Here is a 6,393-nt window from a genome sequence, read left to right on the forward strand (position 1 = left end):
TAGCAATGCTCCTGTTTGCCTGTTCAGCTTGAGGGCTGGCCCGTGGGCTACGATAGGCGGAGGCGGAGCAACAAACAATAAACATAACTCAGAAGCAATAAACGTCTCCGCACCGCAGCTTACCAATTAATGGGCCTTATCCGCCGTATTTCCACACAGACATTTCTCATCACCAGGATAGTATACTCCTACCCTTACTATCTCCTTCGCCGAAAAGATGACGAGGCAGTAAACAGCATCGTCCGCTCGGTGCACAAGGCTGCCCTAAAGCTGTTACAGTACGCCAGCACACAACACTTCCTCCAACTAGGTATAACAACACTCTTAGGGAACTTATAGAGGCACACAAGACAGCCCAAACTGATCGCCTCTCTTTAACCAAGCACGAACGTCTCATCCTTGACTGGCTAAACATCGACGCAATAGGCGATCCCCATCCCACGGCCCCCCTCCCGACAGGCATACATAGCCGCCTCGTTGTCAAACCGTTAGCCAAGAACATGCCCCTGGCCGACACGCAGCTCGCCGTCAGCACAAAGCCCAAGCCCTGGATGATTTATATCGTGCCGACGATACACGCAACATATATGGACGCGGCAAGGCAAGATACAACCTACGTGGTCTGTTCTACCGCGCTGCAATCTACTCTTATCTCCGCCGCCACGGTGCGCGCCCCCTCCCCCACCGCAGTGGAAGAAAATGCCATAGCACTGCCCATCGCTGACCGCCATACGCGCACAGACCTCAGTGACTGAAAGCGAGCAATCCTAAATTACTCGGCAGGCTACATCTGCCTTCCCGCCGCACGCAACCTGCGGGGCTGCGCTTCCGGTCGCAAAATTAACCTATAATGAGGGTACTCGCCTATTCGGATAACTGTGCAAACGAAGGGGCCGACCGACTTGTCCGAGGATTAACAATCCGGGCGGCCGGCCCCATGGATCCAGACGCCCTCGGTGGAGCCCCCCGTTAAGGGAGACGCCGTTTCCGCCTCCCCACCCCGACTTCGACCGAGTGCAAGCCACCCTGCATGCTCCGCAGGTTGCAGACACACTCCAGGCTGTCACTAATCACCAACGGGGACTGTGACTCCACATGCCCAAATTGCAACTACGGAGAACTCGCCACTCAGCCGCATATCCTCTGGGGATGCGAAGATAACTCGCTCGCACGAGCCCTCCTGCCAGCTCTGTCTGCGGAAAGCTGGGACCAACTCCTCACCCAGCCAGATAAGACCACTCGCACTCATTTCGTGGGCCCAGGACGCCGCCCCCACCTGCGGGCCACACAGGACCACCTGCCCTAATTCCCGACACCCGTTGCAAATAAAGTTTTATCTCTTTTTCTCTCTTAGCCGCCAGAAATTAAAAAAAAAATATATATTTACTTTTAAGCATGCGTACTCATTCGCGCGCACTTTGCATAGCTGTGAGCGATTTACTGGTTTTGAATAAACCAATCTGAAATGAAAGCTCTTGCAGTCGCCCATTTCTGTCCTTCCCGTTTCATTCAATTCGTGCGGGTGTTTACCTGGAAATGCAGTCTGAGCGCGGCGGAAATTGCTCACTCGCTAGAGGAAGTGCAGCTGCGGTGATCTCGCATGTTATTTATTTCGGTCAACGCCGCCCCGAGTTCCATTTTATGAAGGAAATCCGTTTTTTTTCCTATCCTGCGATAGCTGCACCCAGATGGCCGCTCAAGCGGCACAAGGGCTCAGTGAAGTGCACTTTGGATTTATAACCGACCTCTGAGGTCTTCGGTCCCTATGGAAGAGCATGTGTCTACTCAAGAGGTTGTTGAGCCGCCACGGTGGCTCAGTGGTTATGGTGCTCGGCTGCTGACCCGAAAGACGCGGGTTCGATCCCGGCCGCGGCCGTTGAATTTCTTTGCAGGAGAAATTCTAGAGGCCCGTGTACTGTGCGATGTCAGTGCACGTTAAAGAACCCCAGCTGGTCGAAATTTCCGGAGCCCTCCTATACGGCGTCTCTCATAGCCTTAGTCGCTTTGGGACGTTAAACCCCATAAACCAAACCATCAAGAGGTTGTCGGTAACGTTAGGAGCACTCGCAGAGTACACGCAGTTTGTTGTCGGCTCGCTGGAAGCTGTTTTCTAGCTAGTAATTTGGAGGGCACTTAAGCTTCGCCTTTAAGAGCGGAGAGAACCCGGGACCTCTCGCACCCAAAGCGAGAATCATACCCCTAGACCAGGGGTTCTCAAACTGGGATCCGCGGAACACAGGGGTTCCGCGGGCTGTCTTCTTGTGTTCCGCGAGAACCCTCACCGGCCCTGACCCGGCAGCTGATATGAGACTGGCTCTGAGTGCTACTGAGCCACGCTTTGACTTGCTCTTAAAAGAGAAGCAGTACCACCCATCACATTAGTGTTTGTATTAATCTAAGCAATAAACATTTAACTTTTGCAATTCTCTCTTTGCAAAAATGTACTCGACCACATTGCTGGTAAGTGAAAGCGGGGCGAAGGGCGGGGGGGGGGGGGGGGGGGGTTCCCTGGAACTTATTGACGGCTTTTGGGGTTCCTCCAAGCAAAAAAGTTTGAGAACCCCTGCCCTAGACCAACGGGCCACAAGAGCGGAACGCGACAGCTTCTTGAAGTAAAAAGGATTGGTAAATTGGTTTTTGAGGAAAATAACTGGCGCAGTATTTGTCTCGCATATCTCGGAGGACACCTGAACCGCGCCGCAAGGGAAGGAAGGAAGGTGGGAGTGAAAGAAGATGGAGAGAAAGAGGTGCCTTAGTGGAGGTCTCCAGAATAATTTCGACCACCTGGGGATCTTTAACGTGCACTGACATCGCACAGCACACGGGCGCCATTTGTGTTCCGCCTCCATCTAAACGCGGCAGCCGTGGTCGGTTCGAATCCTGGTATTGCGGCTCGGTAGACGAGCGCCTTACCACTGAGCTGCCAGGGAGTCCACAGAACGTCATCGCCTGCTCAGCGCGACGCCTTGCCCATTGGACAAGCCGCAATATTTTTTTTTTTGAGGAAGACGCACCAACAGTCTTACTTGTATTGATGGACAGCCGAACCCCGCATGATACATAGCCCCCAATTAGAGGCCACCGGTTCGAATCACTGCCGTGAGCTAGGCTCTAACTTAACTAGTAAGTTTACGCTCACGAAACGATGAATCGCATCACACCATCCGGAACATTCTGCGGCAAACGGTCCGCATGATACGATGTTGTCCGACGCGTGGTGCTCAGAACTACAACTACTACGACACCGACGGCTTTTCGACCGAACGAGCTGTGGGGGTGTCTGGCTATCTGTACAACCAGCGTCGCCGCTTCGGCGGATGCGGTTGTTGCGACACGCGTCTGTTATTTCATTCTTTCCTCTCATATCTTTCAACTCTCCTCTCTCTGCACGTGTTCGCGGTTGTGGCTCAGCCCAAGCCAGTAGGCAGGCCCGTGCACTTTCCCTTTCGTCCTTCCTACAGTCGCAACAACAACAACAACAACAACTGTCGCGTAAAGATATCTCTGCTTCCGTTGGCCGTTTAACCCCACGCTTATCACTAGCCGTGTTTAGTAGCCGGTGCAACGACAACGCTTCAGTGAGAGACGGAATACGAACAGAGCGAGAATGGAGTAGTCTGTAGAATTGTAATGTATTCGTTAAGCAGCGCCGTCATGCTATCGCACTATGGTCAGATTCTTGACTCTGCGTGGTTACTTGATTTCGTGTTAAAACAGAACCTGGTGCTGCTTAGCTTGAGCGCGTATATTCGCCGGCGTGTTGGACACTGAAGACGCGTTTTTCTGCTCGTCGGACCAGCGACACCGTATCGCCACCGCTCTCAAAGCGTTTTCACTCCGTTTCACAGGCGGACCGACAGAGATGCTAGACAACCTACCCGCCACTCGAGCGCCAGAGAAGAAGCAGACGCCCTTTGGGCGTATTGGGCAACCAAGACGAACTGCCTCTCAGAACAAGCGCTTACAGAATATGCCGGTGCGTGTGCACCCATTGCGAAATAGGCACAGGCGGCTGCGAGGGTTGCCCGTCTCGTGTACTATGGCCGAAAGAGATTGCCGCATTTCTTTTTTATCTTCCTTGGTTGCTGAAAGGGCGATCTCCATACATTCAGGGACAAGGAAAAGGCGAAGGCCTGACAGTGTGCTTCGACACTGTCAAAAAGTGAGATTTACCCCACTGGTTTCAAAGACACTGGTTAGAACTTTTTTTTTCTAGAAAAGAATCCTCGTTCATCGTAACTCCGAGATCTTAAACATCGACTCCACTTGATACCTGTATACCGGCAGACTTCTTTTTGTATACTGTTGAGCGCGTCAATCATATCATAAATAGCTTTTGAAAAATTGTTTTCTGCGCCATCGAACGGTGTTGCTTATTGGGGACCACTCTGCACTAAGATATTCACTGCTCAACACGTTACACTTAAAATTTGACGCGAGCCCTAAGAAGACACTTCGAGAACATTGAGTTGTTCCAAGATAGCTTTACGTTGTGTTTAGTGGCTCAGTTTTGTGCGTTTTCACGTTCAGATCCCGACCGCTGCAATAGTAGCTGTTCTGTGACAACTGCTCCATATCCTGAATTGCAGGCACAGTGGTCTCCGGTGCTTTGCAAAGCGTTTTACAAATGCTTTTTGCACTGTGCCAGCATGACTAAAGTTAAATTAAGCCAGAAAGGTTAGCAATAGGCGAATTTAATTTCCTATTTTATTCGTTAGTCTTTTTTATTGCCGATTCCAAGCACACAAAACATACAGAAAGAGCTAGAGTACAGGCACAGGGCTTAAAGTCAGGGGGCTCTCGGGGGGTCTCAGACCTCCCCACTATTACTGGCAAGGGATCTAGAACCCCCGTGCTAGAATGTAAAGACTGCATGAATCCGAAGTAAGCAAACATTTTTTGTTTTCCTTATCAGTGGTGGTCGAAACATTTCTTCTCTGTAGTTTAGAAAATTTTGCTGTGATTTTCAGTAGGAATCGTAACAAGTATTTTAAAAGTGAAATCTTAAAATTGAACAAAATAACAGAGAATATATTCTCGGATTGTGATTACACAGAAATCTAGTCGTCACTTCGCATATTTTTCAGCGGATGGTTTTATTTTCAATGTTTTATGAGCGAGCGCCAAGCCCTCCCGGCCGGCGCGAGGTGAAGAGCGTGACGTCATGACACCCTCGTCCGACGGGCAACTGGTCGCGTCACGCGCGATGTCGCACTGCAGTTTAGGTAGACCAAGCGATAAGCCTCCCAAACACCGACGCTGCCGACGCAGAACTGGCAAAACCCGCGAGTAGGGGTGGCAATCGTGCTCCTGCGGGAACAGTGGACGCGGGTTTGTTATGACGTCTAGTCGCAGCTCTCACAGTGCAACGATGCAGCAATAAATCGCGAAAAAAAAAACGTGCTATCCTCCTTTTTTCGGTAAAATTCTTGTCGCATTTATCAATTTCAGCAGTGAAGCTTTTGTTTACATGTAAAACAGCAGCTCCAAAAGTTTGGTTCTGCATCCCTTTAAACCCGAGACGGAGGAAAATCGAAATTTGGCAGCACTACACACAGGGTGGAAGAAAAAGGGAATACCGTGCCCTCAGACCAGCAGACAGTCCAGAGGTGGTCGCTCAGCTCCAAGGCTAAAAAGGGAATACCGTGCCCTCAGACCAGCAGACAGTCCAGAGGTGGTCGCTCAGCTCCAAGGCTGGACAACAACAACGAGCACACTGGCAGATCGTGAGGTTCTTTTGTTTCAGGTCTATGACATAAACTGAGCAAACAACGACACTTAAAAGTGATTTCTGACCTTCGTATAAAATGATGTCTAAAAAAAGGCCGCCAGCCGCTTTCTCATACTACAAAACTATACAGGCAGAAGAATGCGATATCCCCCACCGCACAAATCTCTCAGCAGAGAGGAAGCTGTCACTTGGAGACAATTACAAACAGGCTCTTTCCCAAACCTACATATACTAAACAAAATTCACCCTACGATATACGCGGACAAATGTCCCTGGTGCGACAAAAAACCTACTCTATACCACATCACATGGGCCTGCCCAAACATAGACGTGGTCCCCAAAATACAAAACCCGAGTGCGGAGCAGTGGGAGACTCTGCTGTCCAGCGACCGCTGTGAAGACCAAGGTCTGGTACAGCGAGCTCAACGGGCGGCAGTGGCCAGCGGAGCCCTGGACTGAGGGCAACACGACCATTGATTAGAGGCGGACGACTTCGACAGAGAAGGCTCCTGGGGGTAGAACCAAGACGTCTCTGAAGATGCCCCCAAACCGCAGGAAGAAGCATTAGTAGAAATAAAGTTTTCCCTTCCTTCCTTCTCTGTTCCTGTCTATTTCCCTCTACACCTGTGTTCGAATCACTAGAGAGGACCCTTCGATGGAGC

The sequence above is a fragment of the Amblyomma mixtum genome, chromosome 2 (assembly GCF_055824585.1).
Source record: "Amblyomma mixtum isolate Tamu chromosome 2, ASM5582458v1, whole genome shotgun sequence".
Taxonomy (NCBI): domain Eukaryota; kingdom Metazoa; phylum Arthropoda; class Arachnida; order Ixodida; family Ixodidae; genus Amblyomma; species Amblyomma mixtum.